Source organism: Gorilla gorilla, chromosome 1 (genome assembly GCF_029281585.2).
Source record: "Gorilla gorilla gorilla isolate KB3781 chromosome 1, NHGRI_mGorGor1-v2.1_pri, whole genome shotgun sequence".
Classification (NCBI taxonomy): Eukaryota; Metazoa; Chordata; class Mammalia; order Primates; family Hominidae; genus Gorilla; species Gorilla gorilla.
In genome coordinates, this window is record NC_073224.2 from 155,285,606 (window position 1) to 155,309,242 (window position 23,637).

Genomic DNA, 23,637 nt, shown 5'->3' on the forward strand with positions numbered 1-23,637 from the left:
CTTTAAAATGGTTCAAGATGAGGAATTTGATAACATGTATTTAATTAAGCCACCATTTATTACTTTCTTTACTGTATATCCTTTATTCAGTAAAAGCCTAGGAATTTTAACTACTTAGAGGATGCCAGATATTCCATGTAGACCACTGCTATAAGCACTTGGCATTCTTGTGAAACTCATTCTTTACAACAGCTATTCTAAACTCTTATCACTTCTCCAAACTCTCTATCCCAGCTTACCCTCACCCATCTCCCATCCCACCATAAAAATAACCCCTGAGCTTATGCCTAAAAAGAATTTAGGCTACCATTCTTAGAAAAGAATTACGGTCAGGCCCCACTCAGGATAATCTCCTTTTAGTCAACTCCAATTCAACTGATTTGGGACCTTAATTATATCTGCAAAGTCCCTCCCCTGTTGCCATATTTTATTGGCTAGAAGCAAGACCCAAGTTCTACTTACACTTAAGGGGTGTGTATTATACAAGGCATGATTCATTGAGCCTCACCTTAGAGTGTGTCTACTGTATACTCCAAACTTTAGTGGTCAAAGAATAAGAATGAGCAAGAGAAACAGAAGAATGGCCAATGAGAAAAGAGGAAAACAGGAGATTTCTGGGGTATGTAAATCAAGTGAAAAAAATTGTTTCAACTGTGTCACTCACTGAGTAAGATGAGAAGATGAGGACCTATGACTGACCATTTGATTTGGTAACATGAACTTGACAAAAGAGGTTTCCATGGTGGAATGTAAGCCTAGTTAGTAAAGAAGTGGAGTCACTGAGCATTGACAATCTTTTAAGGAGTTTTTCTATAAAGAGAAGCAGAAAAATGATGTGGTAGTTGGAGGAGCTATGGAGTTAAGGTAGTCTTTTTTTAAATGATGTTCATTTGCTAGTGGGAATGATTCAACTGAGAGATAAAAATTTGAACATATAATATAGGAAAGCAATGGGTAACAATGGGAGTGGGATAAAGAGGTGGCATCCTGTGCACAAGTGAAGCTGATGGTTTTAGGCAGAAAGGTGAGCAGCTCATCCATTGCAACAGAAGGAAAAGCAGAGTGTGGATAGAGGAAGAGAGGAAAGAAGGGGGTAAATGTGATGCTAAGAGCCTCTTCTGTTGCTTATATATTTCTGAGAGAAATAAGATTCATAATTGATGAGGAGGGTGATGGAGTTTGGAGAAGGAATGAAATAGTCTGGGAGAGTCAAAGAATAAATTGACTAGGAAAATGCTGAAGGATCACCAAGCAGCATTGAGGGCCGACTTAATGTTTGAGGTCAGGGTAACCATGTTTCTCCTGAGACACATTTAGATTCTCAGGAGAAGGAGCACAGAAGGTAGAGATGGAACTATTACCAGAGTTGGGACTTTGTTCAGAATAACATAATGGGATATTACAGGGCCAAGAAAGCTAAGAGCATATTTAAAGGAGTGATTGTATAAAGGACCACGGAATCTAAGCCAGGCAAGGAGAGAATGGGTTTTGAGGGAGGGAGATAAACAGTGAAAATCATTTTTGGATCAACTGGATTCCAATGAATTTAATTCCTGTCCTCTCCTTACCTTAGAATTGCCTAAGAATCAAGTGCCAAGAATAATCAGATTAATTGCCCCCTTCCCTTTAAGCAGCCACCAGGGCACCCGGTCTTGTCTTAAATATTTATCTCAGTGACCTTATTTCATTACTTAAACCCCTATCCCCTTCAGGGTCAGGAGTCACATGAACAAGGTACCTAGTGGAGTAAAAGAATTTTTTGAGCTGGGGTACAAGCATGAGCTGAAAATATACAAATGAGATGCTTGAAACTAATATAAGTGAGAGAATGCAATTGTTGTAAATGACAAGGTCTGCAGCTAACCATGGAGGATGGTGGCTGAAGGGGAATGGTGGAAGACCAGATGCACTGGAATAAAGAGATAGAGGAATGGAGAAGCCATGGGCTTGGATGGGCCATCTGTGTAGATACTGAAATCACCAGGAATAATGACAAAAGAATGCAAGAGAGAAAGACAATAAACTTGGTGTTGACATTTCCAAGAAATGTGTGGTAGTGATCAGGAGGACAGGGGAGGGCTACAGCCAGGAGGTCTGTAGGGAGGAGCAGGTTGATGGCATGAGTGGCAAAGGACCCGATGGGGGAGGGCAAGGAAGGGACAGCAGTTTGGAAGTGACAGTGAGGAGTAGGGAAGACATCTGCATCACCTCTGGAACAGTGGGAAGTGACAGGTGAGAGAAAATTGGCCACCACTGCAGGGAATTCTGAGTGCTCAGGGGAAAGTTTCCTTTCGAGCTGCAAGGTGAAGGGACTGTTTAGAGAGGAGTGTGGTTGGAGGGGTTTTTCTGATGACAGAGGGGAATAGAGATTTGAGTGATGAAATTTGACCTGGGAGGCTTAGATATCTTAAGGTCACTGAGATAGATATTTAAGACAAGACTGGGTGCCTTGGTGACTGCTTAAAGGGAGAGGGCAATTAATTCTGATTATTCTTGGCATGTGACTCTTAGGCAATTCTTAGATAAGGAGAGAACAGGAATTAAATTCATTGGAATCCAATTGATCCAAAAATGCTGTTCATCCTTCTTCCTTAACAACCAGAGTTGGCCCCCCTTCCAATCCACACCGATTCTGTCTTGATTTAAGTCCTCATTAGTTCTTCCTTGGACAATTACAATTGCCTCCTAACTGGTCGCTGTCACTGATCTCGCCTCTCTCCAATCCATTCTTCACATTTCTGCCAGGGTGTTCCTTGTAAATCATTAATTTCATCAGGCAGATCCTCTGCTCTAAATCTACTAATGGCTTTCCTAATGCTTCAGGATCAGATCCAAATTCCTTAGCGTGGTAAGGCCCCTCCTGGAGAGGACCCTCTCACTGCCTTCAGCCTCATGGGTCCTACTCCCCAACAGTCTCATGCTGTTCTCTTTGTCTGCAACGCTCAGCTTCCTCTTTTTCACTTGAGTACCTTGCATACATCTTTTAAGAAATAATTCAAGTCCCTGAAAGAATAAACAAGAAACAGACACTCCTGGTTGTTCCTGAGAAGAGAAACTGGGTCGCTTGGTGAGGAGTAGAAGAGAAGCTTCTCACAGCATGTCCTTTTGTACATTTTGAATTTTATACTCTATGAATATATTACTTCATTTTTTTAAGCAATGGAATTGAAAAAAAATTTAAGCATTAAATAGACCCCTAGAAAGAAAGAGTCAAGTGTTTCCTCCTCTGTAAGTCTTCTCTACCTTGATGCTCATCTCCACTGAGCTACCATCATGCCCTCCACACAGTTCGGTGGCAGCGTTTATCACTTTATATTGTTAAGTATCTGCAAACAAGCAAGCAGTCCTACCATCCTCACAGCCCAGAGGCTCCTTGAGGGAAGAGACTTTGTCTAACTCAATTTGGAATCTCCAGCCCCTTGCACGGTGCCAGTACAGAGGAAGGGCTCATAGAGATTTGTTGAATTCGTGAACAAATAGAGTTTCTGTGCAGAAGGGAAGCAAAATAAATGTAAGTATTCACATTTATTTCACAGAAAAAGAAAATGAAGCCCAGAGTTATTTACTAATGATTTCACAACTAGTTAGCAGCATTAAATGAGAACCCAAACTTTCCAGAGTCCAATTTTTGTACTAGGGTAAGTTATAAAATGGTCACTCTAAGATAGCAGACATGATGCCTATTATATCTACTTATTTTGTTCCAGGGCTCTGGATTGTCAGGAAATTTCCAATTCCAGTAAACTGCCAGTTTAACCTCCAAGGAACAATTTCATGTATCAGGTCTTGGGTCCTAAACTGGAGTTAGGAAAACATACATCTCCGATAGCTTACAGGCCAGGCTTATACTGACAGGGAATTCACATGGAAATCTTGTGGCACTTTTCTTTATCTTAAAGGCTATGTTTGTGTTATTGTGTTCCTGAAACTCACAATGTGGCAGACATAGCTATACACAGTGACTGAAGAGATAAAAGGATAGCACAGGAAAAAGTGATTGCCACAGCTCAAAGCCCAGTTCTCATTTGTAAGCATTTGGCTGAATTCCTTGGGCATTCAAAGCAGAAACCAATAGCATTTTATTTCACATAGGATCTATGTTTTTCTATGTAAAATGTTTGTGTTAATAATTATCTGGACTAGATTTTAAGCACCCTGTGGAGATCTTCTGTGGTCTTCAAGATCAGTGGTCTTCAAACATTTTTGCCCACATGCTGCTCTGAGAAACCTTGGAAAACCTTGCATCCCTTCCACATTTTTTATTGCCACCTACAGTATAATTTTTCATCACAAGTTTGCAAAGGGTGTTATTTCCAGCATATTGCAATTCATGATATTTTAAAATAAAGCTGTTAGCTCACTCTTTTAAATTTATCCTGAAGAATCTAAATCCCACGGTGATTTGTTACTCAACATTATTCATTTTAAATATACATGAACCAGTTCTTCTTTCACAGTCAGAAAATTTGCATTGTTCCCTTTTCTTCTTGAACTCATATTTTCACTGCATTTTCCCCACAGAATGTTATCATGTTGATATTTTCATGCTTGAAAAATTTTTATTGATCAGTATGTCATTCTTTACAACAGACATTATAACTACATATTTATATAATTTTACTTTCTTGTGACTCTAAAGATTGAGGTTTTAAAAGTATCTCTGGGTGGAGTTATAATTATTAGTAATATACAATTGATCAAACAGTAACTACATTATAAATTAACAAGTATATTTAACAAAAAATAAAAGTGTATGCATTGATTATATGGAAGGAACTTTTTCTTTTCCAAGGTAGTGATGGATGAATATTATTTATAGCTAGAAGGAAACAAAGCTCCTCCCTAATTGTATTCATGTGTTTGACTCTGTCTTTGTAGATATAACTGCTAAGGTACTTTGTTCACAGAAATTGAGTAGATGAGAATGGGAGAAACTTGTTGTAGCAGTGTTACTCAATTCTGTGAATTCCTTTCAATTATATGCCAAATGTCATGCAATGATAGATTATTTACATTATTTCTAATGCTCTATCAGGTGGCAATTTTGCTCCCCAGTCATCACAGGCGTTCTCTTTCTCAATGCCCGCACAGGCTTCTACTTTGCCATATTGTGTGCACCTGGGACAATACACTATAGTAAGATGTGGGATCTGTGAGAAGAATGACTTTTTGCCAAGTGGGAAATGGCCATTGTGAAAGGGGAATGGAATGGAGACCACATGCACATTCTCAGGCAGATCGGTTTTAGGAAAGCGTAGAAAAAGATCAAGGACATGGAACTGATTCTCTTGAAACTATCCTGCTCTGCACCACTGGAGGAGAGTCTTCATGTATCTTGTGGGAGGGGCTAGGGGTTGGGAGCTGCGGGGAAGTGCAGGTTTATCCCAGTTTGAAGATGTCCGTTTCTTAATCATCATCTTTTGAATAAAAATGACAGAGAGCAAAAGAGATTAAGCAGTCCTAAACAGATTGGTAATGACATGGTGGCTAAAAGGAGAACTCGGTAAATCCTAGCTCTGAAATTAACTAACTATATATATAATCTTGTGCAAATTATTTAACCTCTCCCTGTTAAATTCCTCATCTGGAAATCAAAGCAATAATGATACCTAAGAAGGTTGTTGAGAGGACTAAATGAGCTAATATGTAAAGTACTTAGAGCAGTGCTTGACAATTAGTAATCATGCAATAAATCATCACATTAGTACAAGGAAATGATTATATATGACATAAAAATTAGGACAATAACCCCCATATAAGTTTGATATGTACTTTGCTATTACCTAAGCTAACTGCTTTAATTTGTAAACTAAACAAAAAGGTGTAAGTTTCCACCATAAGTATGTGGCAGAGCCAATATTCTTACCCAGAGTTTCCACTGTTAAGGACTATGTTATCCTGCCTCTTGAAAAATAAATGAAACAAAAATAAATTGATATACGAGGTGTATAAGTTGTAAAATTATTCTTTCTAGATCAAAGTAGCATATGTTAAGCAAAATTTATAGTATGCTTATTTCCAAAGTAGCAAAAGTGTTCACTGTGTTCTTTCCTTACCTTTTATAACCACAGAAATTTCCATTATTTCATTTCAGATACTTCTCCCCAACCCCCACTCCCCCCCACACACACTTACTACTAAATATATCATCCAACTTTTGGTGCTTAGAGGTTCAGGGGTTTTGCCTTGCAGCTTTTACTGGGGCTCCAAGCAGATCATGTTCAACAGTTTTATTAAATGAAAATTAGAGGTCCTTTTCCCAATATTATTTTATTTTTTCCAGCATTTCTAGCTGTCCCCCTCCCCACCTCATTCTAAATCTGGGTTTTATGTTTGATAGCATATACAGTAAGCTGAAAAACACAACAAAGAGCTTAAAAACCCGCATCTGAATAACATCGACTTCAGGAACAGCTGCTAAGATAAAATAAATCCAAGAGAGCCCAGCAAGCAGGACGTGATTTCGTTTCTTAAAGGGACAGGCAGACTTATATAAGATTTAAGTCTTAAACTTTTATTTAAAAACATAGTATATTTTAATTGACATCAAAGATTTTCAAATCTAAAATTTTATGTGGGTGTTTTACTCAGTACATAGAGGATTCTATTCCACTATATTTCAATTTGAGCAATTACTTGATGACATTATTGATAAAGGTTTACAAAGCAGAAAGTGTAATCCATCAGGAATCAAGCCTTCAGATTTCTTCTTCACTGAGAATGAAGAAAAAGAAACTTTGCCTAGTGAAATACAAATAATGAAAGCAAATGGAAATTTATAAACAAGATAAAAATTAAATTGAGAATTACAGATTAAAAACATATGAACTGTTTGCAACATCTTAGCCTTCTGTAGTGTGATTCGCATAACAGAAAACTCTATATTAAAATAATTGCACAAAAGTCTGATTTTAAATAATAGGTAAGGAAAGAAAGGAAATCCAGCATATTAAAATATGATCTTATAGAATAGATAAATGATAAAGAGACTATGTGTTCTACAAAGGTGTTATTCATCATGCAAAAAGACTTACCATAGTTTTCTTTTAAACATCTAGCTTCGCTAGTACATTTAGAATATGATTTGATTTATAAGTGCATTATTTACACATGACTTTTCCTGGAAAATATGTATTACATAAAGCAAGTACTATCAAGAAAACATAGTGCTGTGGCCTGAAAAGTTCAGAAAGGAAAAAATCATTTTGTGAAAAGTTGTATTTATCAATATATTTTAATTTGTCTGGCCTAATTAGCAAAGAAAGAAGATATGATTCAGAAAAATGTTCGTATCTTAGATATATGCTGATAATATAAAGCATAAAGAGCCCCACATATTTCCTGTTTCTTATTTAATTTTTCCATTCATGCAGTGCTCTGTAACAACTTGTATACTTCATTTCTCACCGACTTTTTTTGCTCACTTGACTGTTTCCATCTGTGACACTTAAGCATATTTGTACCAATGAAATGAAATATCACAGCCTCAGGTCCCTTCATGAATGTCCTTTTTTCAGTGTACTATCAGGGATGCTTTTGGCTGCAAGTAACAGACAACCTAGTAGCGTTTTAGAACTCAAAGCATTTATTGTTTACTAAACAGAATGCCCAGAGGAAGGTGGCCCCATGTTGGTTCGGGAGCTCAGTGCTATCAACATGGACCCAGGTGGCTGAGCTGATTTGTCTAGGCAGTCTGACTTACGTGCACATGGCACACTCTACTTCTTCTCTGCAATACTTACAGTTTCACTACTCTGTCTTAGGAGACTGAGTTCCTGTTTTGGGCAGAGATCTTTTCTTTCCTTATATTTCCCAGTGCTTGACACATAGTTAATCAATAAATATTTATTAAACCAGTGAGATCAATTTTAAACAGGAAGAGGGAAACTAGAACTATGTGAAATAAAAAGGTGCTTAGGTACAGAAGTAAATCAATTAAGATTATTCAAATTAATGCTGGATCTTTGTGTTCTGTAGTTTTTAAAGAGACTTTAGTATAACTGGAAGACATTTTGGGTCAATTATAGTCCCCCATTTTTTTTTAGAGCAAACTTTGTTGGCTGAATAAGACTCTGGGTTTAAATTTGCAACTTTAGAAGAGTAGACTGAGCTAAATTGCTCTGTGTGAGAAAGGTTTAGAGGCTGACTCTGGAGTCAGCAAGGTTAGCTCTCTCTGTGTGTGTGTGTGTGTGTGTGTGTGTGTATGCTGGAAAGGAAGAGGAATTGATCAAACACAAAATAGTTGGAGGAGAGACCCGAGAAGTGGTATGTTTGCTGGTGATTTTTTAAAAAGTGAAATGTTATAGGCTGTGTGATGAGACCCACAAGTTTTCAGTAAATCTATGAAAGTTATATGATACTTGGTATTGTTGGATACTGATGAAGATGAGTTTATGTCAAGAACTTGGGTTAACATGGTTGAAATGTTATATCAGAATTTTGGACAGTCCACCTAAATCGTTAAAACAATTACCTATCATGTGTGCGTGCATATGTGTCTGTGTGTGCACCCATGCTTTGCATATGTGCACACTGCATTTACTAAAGGTGATATATTTCTCTCTTGGAAATACAGTTTGAAAACTACTCTCTTTGGTACCTGACCACCTTTCTATGATAATACCTTACCAACTGTTTAATTTATGCGTCATCAAATTTCACATGTCATATTTAAAACTAATAAATCACTTTTGGGACATTTGGAGAGTTGGGAACTAATGTGTTAGCTCTTGATAAAATTCATCAGGTGTTCTTACTCAAAAAGAGTCCTTTTAGAAGAAATCATGGGGCAAAACACTCAGCAGATCAGTCAAAAATCTCAAGTACTAAGAATGTAACACCCAGGAGAATGGAACACCCAGGCATTTGTCTGCTGATCTGTGTGTTTGTGTATGACAGAGTTGGGTGGTAGTATGGTGGGGAAATGGCAGGATGGAGGAGGGACAGTTTCCTTTTCTGGAGATTTTCACCTGGCTGGAGGTGGGAGGAAGAGTGAACAGCAGTGGTCTGTTTTTCCTGCAAACTCAGTCAGCACTTTGTAAGTGGCACATACTGTCATTTCAACTACTACTACTACTGGCCCAAATCCAAAGGGATTAGCTAGAAATGAATCATCTTTAGAAATGCAGCATGATGCAGAAATTCACTAAGATAGTCAGAGGAGTCAATCCCAGCTAAGTTTAAGGCCATGATTTAGAAGTCAGAAAGCAGAGCTGGCAGTCTGGTCTCGAAGCTTTTTTAACTCACAGAACTATTGTGAAGCTTGCAGAGTCAAGATTGCCCCAAGGCCCTTGTCTAGATTTTTCTCTTCCATGGAGTACTCCCTGATAATTCTAGCCCACTGAGAAGACTCTGAAGTCTATTGGCCCTTGGACTCTGCCCCATACTGTTTTGCAGTAAATTATAAACAGCCTAAAGTTGGTCTTGCTAATAAAATGAAGCCATGGATATGAAAGTGCCTAGCACAGTATTCAGAAAGACTTTGTTTATCCATTCTGTTATTTCTGGAAAAGTAGTCCTGGCCAGAACACAGAATTAATAAAAGTGGGGCCGTTAAGCAGAGGTGACTCAGCCCATATTCTCATCTGTTACAGCATAAGTCCCTAACAGGAAATGTTCTCTACCAGATCCAGAAATTGTTGCTCCTATTGAAATAACCCAGATGGTATGCATTACAGAAGAAAGCCTTTATAAGTTGGCCCATTATTATCTGCATATGCAGATAACATGCAAATCTGAATATGCATGTTAGTAGAAGCACTGTGGCCTGAATGCTGGCTGGGGTACTTGAAACACTTGTTCCTGAGGAAAACATATGAGTAGAATAAAGGGTGGGTCATTAGCTTAATGCATATTAAAATCAGAGCCTATTTATTACAGCAAAATTAAAATATTTTAAGATCACTATAATACATGCTTATAAAAATTCATATAAAAAGTTAATAAAATGTAAGACAAATGTTCCTTTGCTCCTTTCTGCCTTCCTCCCAATCTCATTATTATTATTACTGTTGTTATTATTTTGATACAGGGCCTTGCTCTGTTGCCCAGGCTGAATGCAGTGCACAATCATAGCTCACTATAGCCTCAAACTCCTGGGCTCAAGCAATCCTCCTGCCTCAGCCTTTCAAAGTGCTTGGATTACAGGCATCAGCTGTCATGCCCAGCCTTTTTAATATTTACCTGTGTAGTTATCTTTACCTGTGTTCTTTAGTTCTTTGCATGGGTTCAAGTTACTGCTTAGAGTCCTTTCATTTCAGCCTGATTGACTCCCATTAGAAGCTCTTGTAGGGCAGGTCTGTTACCAACAAATTCTGTTTTTGTTTATCTGGGGATGTGTTAATATCTCCTTTGTTCTTGAGGTATGGTTTTGCTAGAAGGTCTTGGTTAACTTTTCTTTTTTTTCAGCATTTTGAATATGTCATTCCACAGGCTCTGGCCTCCGTGGTTTCTGATGAGGTGTCAGCTCTTCATCTTTTTGGCCCTCAATCTCATCATTATCTCAGGCACTGAAGAGCTGGGGCTACAGAGGCAAACATGACCAACAAGGACCCTCCCTTCAGAGGGCTTATGTTTTAGTTGAAGGGGAAAGATCACAGCAAGGAAACAAATAAAACATAAATAAAACCAAGCCTCAGAAGGTTTCTTCTGAGAAAGTGGGATCTGAATGATTAAAAAAAAGAATCAGTCTTGAATCTTTATGGGAAGAGCCTTCTAGGCAGACTGAATGGCAAGTACAAAGAGCCAAGGGAACTGAAAAGGCTGCCTCTATGGTTGGCACTTTGTGGCCAAAGTGAGAGTTCTGAAAGGAGGATGGGGAACAGGGGCCAGATCATGCCAGGGAGGGCTAGGTGGGAAGTTACTAAATACAATGAGAGGCCATTGAAGGTTCTTAAATGGGGAAGGGGAATCAGAATTTGATTTTCACTTTTGAAAGATGCCTCTAATGTAATGGGGGCAAAAATGGAAGTCTTCAGACAGGTTGGAAGAAATTCATTCACACATACACACAGACATATAGAAATAAATATTTCTATTTTAAAAACAAAAATGGTAACATATAGTACTTATTCTGCAACTAGTTATTGGTGTACATTTTTAGAACTCCTCTTTGAAATTATGCTCAGAGTTGGTTTACTGCCTCTTAGAAAAATCAAACACATTATGTTTTTTTTACCTTTCCTTACCCACTCAAATGCAGTAACTTAGCAGGAAAACAGGTTTGGGATTTTAACATTTTGCTCCAGAATGTGTTCATCAGATTTGGCTCTTGCATGACTTTTGGATTGTCCCAGAAATCAGGTTTATTTTTAAAAAATAATTATTTTCTTTCTTTTTTTTTTAACCTTGCAACTCCAGCTCAAAGGAAAGCATTATTTTCAACAAATTCAGTAAATAATGATGTGATACCTTTTGAATATGTATACATTGGAATATGTATACAGCCTAATAAAGTGCTTACTTTGAAATGAAAAACATTTATTTGAATTTATAAATTTAGTCACCAAATAATTATTGAGTACCAACCACAAAGCATCAGGCACTGTTTCAGGCACTGGGGATACATTAATGAACCAAGTAGAGGAAATTTATTTTCCTGCTGAGTTTATATTCTAGTGGAGGGAGACAGACCAAATGAACAATCAAAATAAGTAAAGGATCTATCATGGTTTAAGATTGTATAGGAGCAAAGTACGAGAAATTTGGAAAGTTGGAAGGGAGTTCCGATTTTAAACAATGTTGTCAGGTTGGCCCTTACCAAGATGGCGACATTTGAGCAGACTCTAAAGGGAGGACATAAGTAATAAAGATGCTAAGGGGATGAACATTCAAACAGAGGTCCTGAGGCAGGAATGTGCTTGGCAAAGTTGAGGAACAGTGAGGTGGCTAGAGGTTGGTTGAGTGCTTAGTTGAATGGTTGACAGATTGTAGGACATGGAGTCAGAGAGGTAAGGTGGTGAAGGTGAGGTTGTAAGAGCCTTGCAGCCATGGTTAGCACTTTAGCTTTAACATTGAGTTAGGGGAGCCAAAGAAGAGAAGTGACAGGATCTCACATTTTAGGGGAATTACTCTGCCCACTGTGATATAAATAGACTACAGAGGAGCAAGGGTGGAAGTTTTGATAAGTTTTGGAAAACAACAACAGCAGCATTTCATAGTCACATCCCTTTAATTTTGCTAAAAAAAAGTGGAAAGCAAACTAAGCAGTTTTAAAATATAATTTTCATATCTTATCTTTCCTTTCTGATATAGTTCAGATATGTGTCCCTGCCCAAATATTGTGTTGAATTGTAATTCCCAGTATTGGAGGTGGGGCCTGGTGGGAGGTGATTGGATCATGGGGGTGGTTTCTCATGAATGGTTTAACATCATCCCCTTGGGGCTGTCCTCCATGAGAATAGTGACTCCTCATGAGATCTGGCTGCTTAAAAGTGTGTGGCACCTTGCTGTCTTTCTTTCTTGCTTCTACTTTTGCCATATGAGGTGCCTGCTCCCACTTCACCTACTGCCATGACTGGAGATTTCTGAGGCCTCCCTAGAAGCAGATGCCAGTGTCATCCTTCCTGCACAGCCTGCAGAACCGGGAGTCAATTCAACCGCTTTTCTTCATAAACTACCCAGTCTTTACAGCAATGCAAGAATGGCCTAATACACTTACCATAGTAAAGTTCTATCAAGCCCAATTTCTTTTAGCCCTGGGCTAAAAATGTTCTGATGCTTAAGCCTACAATGGCTTAAGCAATAGGCCATTTACTGTCTCACATGATATGCAGTGTAGAGATATACAGAGCCAAGGTAGGCTAATGTAGCCACTCAGTAACATCTGGGCTTGGGGTTGCCTTTTCTGTACAGGCACACCTTAGAGGTAGTGCAGGTTCGGTTCCAGACCACAGCAATGAAGCAAATATCACAATAAAGGATGTCACATAGTATTTTGGCTGCCCAGTCCATATAAAAGTTATTTTATACTATACTATTGTCTATTAGTATGCAATAGCATTACGTCTTTAAAAACAAGGTACATATTTTAATTGAAAAATACTTCATTGCTAAAAAATGCTAACAATCTAAAAAAATCTTGAAGCCTTCAGCAAGTTATAATCTTTTTGCTAGTGGAGGGTCTTGCCTTGATGTTGATGGCTGCTGACTGATCAGGATGGTAGCTGCGGAGGGTTGGGGTGGCTGTGGCAACTTCTTAAAATAATGCAATGAAGTTTGCCACATCGAGTGACTCTTCCTTTCACAAAATATTTTTGTATCATGCAACGTTGTCTGACAGCATTTTGCCCACAGTAGAGCTTCTTTAAAAATTGGAGTTAATCCTCTGAAACCCTGCTGCTTATCAGTTTAAGTTTATGGAGTATTCTAAATCCTTTGTTGTCATTTGAACAACGTTCACAGCATCTTCACCAGGAGTAGATTCCCCCTCAAGATACCACTTTCTTTGTTCATCCATAAGAAGTAGCTCTTCATCTGTTCAAGTTTTATCATGAGATTGAAGCAATTCAGTCACATCTTCAGGCTCCACTTCTAGTTCTAGTTTTCTTGCTATGTCTACCACATCTCCAGTTACTTCTTCCACTGAAGTCTTGAACGCTTCAAAGTCAAATATGAGGGTTTTAATCAACTTCTTCCAAACTCCTCTTAATGTTAATGTATTTTGACCTCCTTCCATGCCCATGAATGTTCTCAATGGCATCTAGAATGGTGAATCCTTTCCAGGTTTTCAATTTACTTTGCCAAGTTCCATCAGAGGAATCACTATCTATGGAAGATACAGCCTTATGAAATGTATTTCTCAAATAAGACTTGAAAGCCAAAATTACTCCTTTATCCATGGGCTGCAGAATAGATCTTGTGTTAGCAGGCAAAGCTCTTGGGTAACCAGGTGCATTATCAATGAGCAGTGAGATTTTGAAAGTAACCTTTTTTTCTGAGTCATAGGTCTCAACAGTGGACTTAAAATATTCACTAACCATGCTGTGAACAGATGTGCTGTCAGCCAGGCCTTGTTGTTCCATTGATAGAACACAGGCAAAGTCAATTTAGATATTTCTTAAGGGCCCTAGGATCTTTGGAATGGCAAATGAGCATTACCTCCAACTTAAAGTCAGTAGCTGGAGCCGGGCATAGTGGCTCACAGCACTTTGGGAGGCTGAGGGAGGTGGAGCATTTGAGCTCAGGAGTTTGAGACCAGCCTGGGCAACATGGTAAAACCCTGTCTCTACAAAAAATACAAAAATTAGCTGGGCATGGTGGTGTGTGCCTGTAGCCCCAGCTACTTGGGAGGCTAAGGTGGGAGGATTGCTTGAGGATCACTTGAGGCTGCAGTGAGCCATGATCGCACCACTGCACTTCAGTCTGAGCAACACACTGAGACCCTGTGTCAAAAAATAAAAAATAAAAATAAAAAGTCAGCAGTTGCATTAGCCCCTAACAAGAGTCAGCCTGTCCTTTGAAGCCAGGCAGGAACTTCTCCTCTTTAGCCAGAAAAGTTCTGTGTGGCATATTCTTCTAATAGAAGGCTTTCTTTTGGTCTACACTGAAAATCTGTTTAGTGTAGCCACCTTCATCAATCAGATCTTCTAGATAAATTGCTGCAGCTTCTACGTTGTCACTTGCTGCTTCGCTTGGCACTTTCATGTGACGGAGATGGCTTCTTTCCTTAAACCTCATGAACCAAATTCTGCTAGCCTCAAACTTTTTAAATGAAGCTTCCTCATTTCTCTCAGCCTTCATAGAAATGAAGAATTAGGGCCTTGCTCTGGATAGGCTTTTGCTTAAAGGAATGCTGTGGCTGGTTTGATCTCTTATCCAGACCACTCAAACTTTCTACTTATCAGCAATAAGGCAGTTTCACTTTCTTTTCATGCCTGTGTTCAAGGGAGGAGGACTTTTAATTTCCTTCAAGAACTTTTTCTGTGCATTTATAACTTGGCTAACTGGAACAATAGGTCTAGCTTTCTGCCTATCTCACCTTTCAAGATGCCTTCCTCACTAAGCTTAATCATTTCTAGCCTTTGATTTAAAGTGAAAGATATGTGACTCTTCCCTTCATTTGAACACTTAGAGGCCATTGTAGGGTTATTTATTGGCCTAATTTTAATATTGCTGTGTCTTAGGGAGTAGGGAGGCCCAAGGAGAGGGAGAGAGATGATCAGCCAGTCAGTGGAGCAGTCAACATATACATTGAATTGGCTGTCTTATAAGGGTGCAGTTTGTGGCACCCCAAAATAATACAATAGTGACATCATAGATCACCATAACATATTTAACGGAAAAGTCTGAAATATTTCAAAAATTACCGAAATGTGACAGAGACACCAAGTGAACACATGCTCTTAGAAAAAATGGTGCCACTAGACTTGCTCAATGCAGGGTTGAGCAACAAACCTTTATTAAAAAAAAATACAGTGCCTGTAAAGTGCAATAAATTGAAGTATAAAACGAGGTACGCATGTATTTTTCTTGCTTTTCTCTCGTGGTTGCAGAATATGCTGCCACAGCTCCAAACATGTCTGGCTTACTGGAGGATGTCCAAGGCAAGAAGGAAAAAACTTGTCCTTAGGCTGTCAGGATAAAATCCTTCCCCTGAAGCTCCTCATCCCCCACTCCCCATTATGGACTGAGCAGAATTAGGTCATATTTTTAGCCCCTTAACCAGTTATTGGTTAACAAAGAGGGACAGAGTACCAAGAGGTTTAGACCAGTGGTTCTCAAAGATCTGCTGAACCTTGGGGAGGCAAGTTTCCAAGACCCTTCCAGGGAGTCTGCAAAGTCAAAACTATTTTTGTTATAATACTAAGATATTATTTGCCTTTTTCCCTCTCATTATGAGTGCACAGTAGAGTTTTCCAGATGCTACCTGAAATAGCACAACAGATTGAATGCACAAACAGATATGAAAATCCAAATGCCTTCTATTAAGCAAGACGTTAAAGATATGGGCAAAATTTTAAAGTAACACCATTCTTTTTATTAATTTTTTTGAAAATAGTTATTTTTAATTAAAATGCGCTATTTGACATTTTTATTTTATTCATTATTTTAAAAATAGCAATTTTTAAATTTCTGTTTTAATATTAATAGCTGTAACCCACATAAACAAAAGTTCTTGGGGCTCTCAATAATTTTACAAGTGGAAAGCGGTCTTGAGACCAAAAGATTGAGACCGCTGGTTTATTCAGGCAGATCTTATTCCTTCCCGGGGTTGCTGAGGTCGGAGCTAAACTTCCCAGAGCTCAACTAAGCTTGGTTCAAACCTTTTAAAAATGTAACTGTTAATGGTAACGCCACCTGGGCTCAACAGCAGCTAGACGGGCCTCTGATTGCTTAGGCCAAAGGAAAAGAGGAGGATTTCGTTGGGCCCTGAAGTTGTCACCGTGGCGTCTTCTTCTGGCCTTGATCTTTCATCCAGGACTGGGGATACGTGCATGCAAACTGGGAGGTGGACATTCCTCCCGCTCTTGTTTTTCAGTGTTAGCATCTTCACTCATACTGTTTTGGTTTCAAAGTGCTCTCAGGAGTCTCCTTAAAACACCAAACCTGTTTTTCGCCTTTTGAATAAATCCCTTGGCTTCACCAAAACTAAACAAAACAAAAATCAAAGAACATCTTTGTGTAACCTATATGCCTGTGATTTCTCCATCTGATCTCCTTTCTTTCTCTGGCCTCTTTTCTTTTCTTCCCCAGTGAATTTTAGGCTGCCATGAAACCAGGGAGGAGACACCCTGACCCTGGCCACGGGTGCAGCAGGCATACATTTTCATCGCACATACTTTGCCGAGTGGGTGTAAGACATTTTTGCACAAACTAAGTTCACGAATGCCATTTCTTAGTCTTTCCTTTGCCCGCGGTCTTCTGCCCAGATCCATTTCTTCGCCCTAATTTTACATGTAACTTTCTCCCGGCTGGATTGTTTGCATCCACGACTCCCGACGCTTGAACCTCCCGTCCCTTGGACCTGACCTAATTCTAGGTGCCGGCAGTTTATTTCTCCACTTTGGCAAACGCACGTGGCTCTCCTGGAAGCTTCACTTTTGCAGCTAGGCTGGGTGTTGGGGTTCAGTGGGGCTCGGAAAACGTGCTCTAAAGTAGCCACGACCCCTGTCCCTGCAGAGTCCCGGCCCCCGCAGAGCCCCGGCCCCGGACGCTGCAGGCGTCAGAAGGGGGCGGGGAGCAGGGAACGGCCGGGTGAATCACTGGGCGTAACAGGTGCCGCAGCCGCAGCTGCGCCCGCAGCGCGCGCGGACCCCAGGGATAAGGTCTTCTTTTTCTCCGGGTTTTTTTGGAGTTAAGGAGGAGACTACCGAGGCCCCCACCCGACCAATGCAGGCCACGGTTGTTCATCGCCTAGCAACTGGCGGAGCCAATGGGAGGCGGCGGGGCCTGCGGCGTCGGCGCGCGGGGGCGGGGTGGGAACCTCGGAAACCTGCGGAGGCCGGGAGGCGGCTGCAAGGGGCGGGGAAGGCGGGAGCCTGCGGCGGAGGAGGGGCCGAGGGCGGGAGGCGCTGCAAGGCGCTGCTGGCCCTCGGGCTCCGGGAGCCGGGCTAGGACGCCGAGCGGTGACTCCCCGCCGCTCCCGGGGGCCGTGACGGTGAGCAGCAGCGCCTCGCGTCGGGGATTGTGACGCGCCCCGCCAGGGAGGGGCGGGCGGGGGTGGGCGCCGGCAAGGGGCGGGCGCGCGCGGAGGTGAGAGCCGGCACCTGGCTCAGCGCCCCGCTGTTCGGCGGGAGGCTCAGCGCGGCTGTTGGGGCCGTTGCAGGGTGCGGGCGAGCGTCGACCCGGGCCGCTCCTGGAGGAGGAGGTGGGAGGTAGGTGCTGGCTCCGGGACCGCTCTCGCTGGCGTTCGCGGAGCTGCGCCCGCGGAGCGCTCTGACTCGGGGAGCCCCCTGACCCGGGGAGCCCCAAACCCTCTCTGGGATGGAGCAAGGTTGGCGCCCGGCGTGGGGGGACGAGCAGCGCGGGGACGTGGGTGGGGGAGGAGGGGATGGCCGATTTGGGGCTGCAGAGTCTCAGCAGCGGCCGTGGGGCATGCGGGGTTTGGCGATTTGCTAGTGCAGCCGCAAGAGGCAGTCTTTAAAACGAGTTATTGGGTGGCCGCTGCAGTGGAAGAGAACCCCGATAGTGGTCTAGTAAAAAGTCTAGGGGAAGAATTTACATCATCCAAGAGGCAGGCATGTGTGAAAATACTTTGGTTTAGAATTTTATCATGAAAATGCTTTGGTTTAGAATTTTATAGTCAACGACAGTAAACTGAATTGTGAGCTCCCTGCACATTTTTTGAGCCTATGCTAATTGCCCAGTTAGGCATATCGCTTGGGCCCAGGACATAGAATATACTAATTTGCTGTCTGCACGTATAATGCAGGAATCTTTAGATTATTACCCAGTTTCAGGACCCATAGTTGTAAATGCCAAACTGCCATTACTAGCAACGCTGATAAAGTTCTTGAATCTGAGAGAATTGAGATTTCTCTTTTCTGGACGCTGTAATAGGTTGAGGATTAGAAAAGAAGGTGATTTAGAAGTGTAAGGGTGGAGGCTTCTTGAACTTCCTGGGCTTTCTAACAATTCAGATTAGAGTCAAGGTGTAGAGTTAGCTGTGGGTGATGGATGTCATGGACCTTTTCATGGTTCATGGGGGTTTGGCTTACTGTGGGGTAGAAGAAAATTCTGGTGGTCCTACAGTTTGATCCTGAACTAGAAAGGTTGGTATGAGTTGACTCATTTAGGAGAGTGAATAAAATTTGTAAAGAATTAGAAATTTGGAGAGGAAAGAAATGCCTTTAAAGTTTACGTCAAGCTATTTTGAAATTTAGAAGTTAGAGGTAGATTTATGAATTTGGATCTAGTCGGCAAAACTTGATCCATCAGATCTCTTATCCTAAAACTATCAACCTACAGGCTTAGGAAGCTTAGGTTATTCATTCACACTAAACAAGTAAGGAAAGCTAATAGCTAATTTAACAGTCTGTTCTGCCTGCTGTCAATGAAGGTTTCTCAAAACGGTTCTTTGAGAAGAGGGTTAGGAACTGATAATTAAAACGAAGGCTCTTTTAGTGACTGGCTGAACCTCTTAGGCCAAGTCATTTTGTACTCTTCCTTCCTTTCTCTTTCCCCAACTGTACAGGAAAGATAAAAAGCTCATGGATTACGTAACATGGGTGAGGCAGCTTGAAGATAACTGTGAAGACTTAGTTATTCTAGGATGAAATGTGGAGATCTCATAACACATTGTGCCTTGTGACAAGACTTGTTAAAGCACATTATGTTCTAAACATAATGAGGCAGATATATGAGAAAACTAAAATGTTATGCTGAAATTGTTTGCTAAAGACCTCAAGTCCAGCACAGTGTCCAATTATGTACTTGGGATCTCCTAGTACTTGACAGTCTGCTTTTTGGCCAAAGCAGGCCGTGACACCGATTTTATAAAGTAGGCGTTTGAGTGCCTTCTATGTAGTATACCCCTAGAGAAATTAGGTGCATGAAAAGACACCGCCCCCAAATTGTGTGATTTTAATTCATTTAACATGCTTAAATTGGATCGATTTCAAAGATTTTTAAGTTATTTTTTCCATATCTTTTACAATAGCTGTGAATATGCCTTACTGGTTTCACCATTTGCTCATGACGCAAAGAGGTTTTGATATGATGTGGGTTTGTTTTGTGGCTTTGGTAATGGTGATATGGTTAGCTAGTAGTGAAGGTACAAGTTATCTTGAATTCACGAGTTTATGGGATGAGATAGAATAGAGAAATGCACCGTTCATTATTACTAATGAAAAACATCCTAGAATCGTGCCTTTTGATTGTGGGCCAATGTTTTATGTAGTACCAGCACATTTACTGAATTATTCTTTAGTAGTTCTTTCAATAAACATTCATTAAACGCTTAGTAAGCTGCTACTTGCCTGACCTGAGGATAAAAAGATGAGTGTTGCCTTGAGGAATTTGTATTTTGGAAATTATCAGCATAGTGAGGCAGGAAGCAAAAAAACCTCACAAAAAACAAATATAGGAAGGCTTTCAAAAAGAAGGAGAATTTCAGCTGTGTCTGGTAGAGGCAGTGGAGTTCATCAAGCAGCTGGTGCATTCTGCAGCAGTGTACAGTTGAGTTACAGGTGGCTTGGTAGAGTTGGACCAGGGTGGGGTTGCCATATTAATAAGGCTGTAGAACAGTGCTGTGAACATTGACCAGTAGGTTACAGGGAACCTTCAGAAGGTTTTATGAAGGGGAATTATATTTGATTTTTACTTTAGAAGGATATTTCCACCAAAATCAGTAATTTGAGTGATCCAAAATGTATTGAGTATAGTGCAAATAATATCTGAAAGACAGGAGTCCCACACAGCAATTAGACTTGAAGTATATTTTGCTGAAGCCCTCAGAAACTCTAGAAAAGCAGAAATAATTATACAACAAACCTTTCTTAAGTATCTTCTACTTTGAAGACTGGAAGAATAGGGATACAAATTAAATAAGATACTTCCCCATTTTCAAGCAACCTGCAGTTCAGTAGGAGAAATAACACAGTTATAATGCAGTACAGAATCTGGGTGTCAGACATAAAAATGTCAGACTCTAGCAATGTAGGATTCTGAGATGAGAGAAGAAATAGTCTTTCAAATGAGCAAAAATAAGTTTTTAAATAGAAATTAAACTACAAGCAGTTAAACATTCAGAACAATCTTAACTACAGTTGTTCTCATCTTTTAACTCTTGCTTCACACATATCCTTTTCTCATATTCTCTTGAGTCACATTTTCGGTTTGATCTACCATACTACTAGCTATGTGATCTTGTGCCCTGGTTGTCGCATTTGAGAAGGATAATAACAGTACCTGCTTCGTAGGGGTGTGATTAGAAAAATAGGTTAGTATCCAGAACAATGCCTGGAAAAATAGCTCATACTTACTGAGCACTTAATATTTCTACTTGATATAAAAATGCTGTAATTGAGTAAGAACCGACTTTAAAGACAGGATTTTTTTTTTTTTGTCATGCTAGATCTATCCATGAGCATCTAATAAAGCCTCTACATTCAGAGAAACTAACATTCTTTTAAACTAAGATTCTTGAACAAGTGATTTTCCTTTTCTTATTTTTGGTGATCATCTTTCTGAAGTCTGATTTTCATTTTTACCCCTCAGCTTTGTCATTAAGTCACTAATCACCAAATTCAACACTTTCTAAAATTCAAAACCTGCCCATTCTATGGCATTTGCTGCTGTGTATCACCCTTTCTCTTTAAAAGTCTTCTCCCTTGGCTTTCCTGAAGTCCGTTCCCCTGTCTCTTTGTATCTCTTGTGTCTGGGTCTCCTTCACTCGCTTATGTTGATATTCTTTGGGGTTTGTTCTCCTGCCCCTTTTTTCTTTATGAATTCATCTATCTAAATGTGCTCGGATGTCTTGTGAGTTCTAGGCCTAGAGTTTATCCCCATGTGAATGTCTCATAAGGGCATCTCCAAACCCAGTAAGCTACACAAAGCTCGTTATCTCCACACATTTGCCCAAACCCAGTTTTACTAACTTTACTCCTCTGTTCCCTTTATCTAAATGACACTATTATCTGTCAAGTGCCAAAGACAGGTTTTTATGTGAGAGAGTAGATGCCTCCCTTTTGTGTACTTGTCACCATGTCCTGAATTATTTCTTACCTGTTCTTCACTATCCTCAGTCACTGACTAAGTCAGCCAGCTGGTCCCTGACCATTAATTGCCCAGTTTACTATAATATCTGTCTCAAAGATTTTTTTTTCAGATTATAAAAGTATTGTATGCTTTTTGTAAAAAAAATTTAAAAATTAAGATAAAAAGCAAAAAAGTATTTAAGTTACTTCATGTGTAGTTCTTGGCATACAGTCAGCACTGAGAATATATTTTTGTGCCACGGTGCTACAAATAGAACTTATTTTGCAAGCATTAAGTTTGGAGGAGATTTGTAGAGAAATATTGTTCTAAAAGAATTGTAGGACTAAATAATTTTGAAATCGTATATAGAGCCTAAATAGTGTAAAGTAGATACTTAAAATTCAAGATGGGTTCCAGCCACTGCCTATACTTTTCATTTGCCTGTTAATTGTAATCTGGTTGTGTTTTCCTATCTATTTTATTCTCTATTCTATAGCCTTCGATTTTATTTTCTATTCTATAGCCAAATTTTAGGAATATCCCCCTGCATAGGATCTAGACTATAAAAGCAAGCCAACATCATGGAAATAATCTGTAAGTACAACCCATCATTAGCCATGTTGTTTTATAATGAGGCGATAGGCTCAGAGAATTGATATCATTTGCTCAGCATATTTGTTGAATGTCAGGAGGAAACCAGGCCTGTGAGGCTTTGGAATCATAAATAGCTAGTTTTTAGTCTTTCCAGGTTAAATAGCTGGATTTTATTTCTGTCTTCCAGGTTTGTAACTGTAAGTTACCTAATCTGTTGCCTCAGTTTCTTCCATCAATAAACCAGTGCTATCTTTACTCCTTCCTAGGGCTAGTGTGAGGATTAAGTGATAACAGCTAATGGAGCCCCATCTGGCATGCATTAGGTGCTCTTGAGTTCATCATCAGCTTCTCTCCTACCAGTTTCACATAATTAGCTAGTACAGGAGTTATTAACTTGCCATCCATGGATCCTTTGCAAATGGATGGCTTCATAGATCCTCTGAAACTCTAGCCCAAATTGCCTGTTCTTGTACTTTTAAAGGAAGAGGGTCATTGGCTTTGGGTTTTGGGACCCAAAACATTTTAACCCCTGAGTTGGCAGTAAGGCCAAGGACCCAGGGCTCTTGGTGCCTGCACAGCCATACTGACTGGGTAGAATTTAGAATTGTTTGAAATATTTGAGGAACATTTTATATATATGTATTTAAAGCATTTTAAAGGACTTCAGGTGTAAAGAATTAGTTTATATTCCTTGGCTCATGACACGTTTGTTTAATTGGTCCATTTATAGTTTTAATAATACAGTAAGTACCACCTAACCCTGTGCATTACCCTGTGGGCCCCTCCATTCCTTTTTCCTCTGTCCCTCACCTGAGGCAGCTATTTACTGAATCCTATATTCATCATTCTCTCGGTGTCTTTTAAATTATAGTTTTATTGCATCACATAATTTAAAACTGTATATATTACATGCCCTATCTTCTGAAAATTTTTTCATTTTATAATACTGAAATTTATATTATGTGTCACTGAAGTTTTCTGATTACTGCATAATATTCCATTTTGTGCATATGGCATAATTTATCCATTCTCCTGTTGGTGGTATATGGGTTGTTTCCATGGTGATACTCTTGTGCTACTCGCTATTGTGAAGAATGCTGCTATATAGGTGCACACCTCCTGGCATACGTAGGCAAGAGTTTCGATTGGGTTTCACTAGGAGTGGACTTGCTGGGCTGTAGAGTATGTGAATAGGATAAATGAATATTCAGCTGATGAACTGTTTATTTTTCAGAGTTTCCCCCCATCCTCTAAGATTTAATAAGCTGCTTAGCCAGGCATTCCCTAGGACTGTTATTTTCAGCCTCCATTTAGTGCTTTGGAACACTTTTACATCATTCTTGGAATCCATTTTGTAGGACCCTTAGATAAGAATTCCTTTTTGGTGTTCTCTAATTGAAAGTGCAT

General features: G+C 40.0%; 1 protein-coding gene across 8 annotated transcripts in view; it reads left to right on the forward strand.

Moving 5' to 3' along the window:
* Positions 1–17,453: 17,453 nt before the first annotated feature.
* SSX2IP (SSX family member 2 interacting protein) overlaps positions 17,454–23,637 on the forward strand; it is a 46,334-nt gene continuing 40,150 nt past the window's right edge. For 2 of the 8 annotated variants that reach the window (XM_031001077.3, XM_055351488.2), the window contains exon 1: positions 17,454–17,596. The gene's annotated coding sequence lies outside the window, so the exon portion shown is untranslated. Of the gene's footprint in view, positions 17,814–23,637 lie in introns of all 8 variants that reach the window. The other 6 variants (XM_031001072.3, XM_031001086.3, XM_055351501.2 and 3 more) reach the window with 5 other exon arrangements.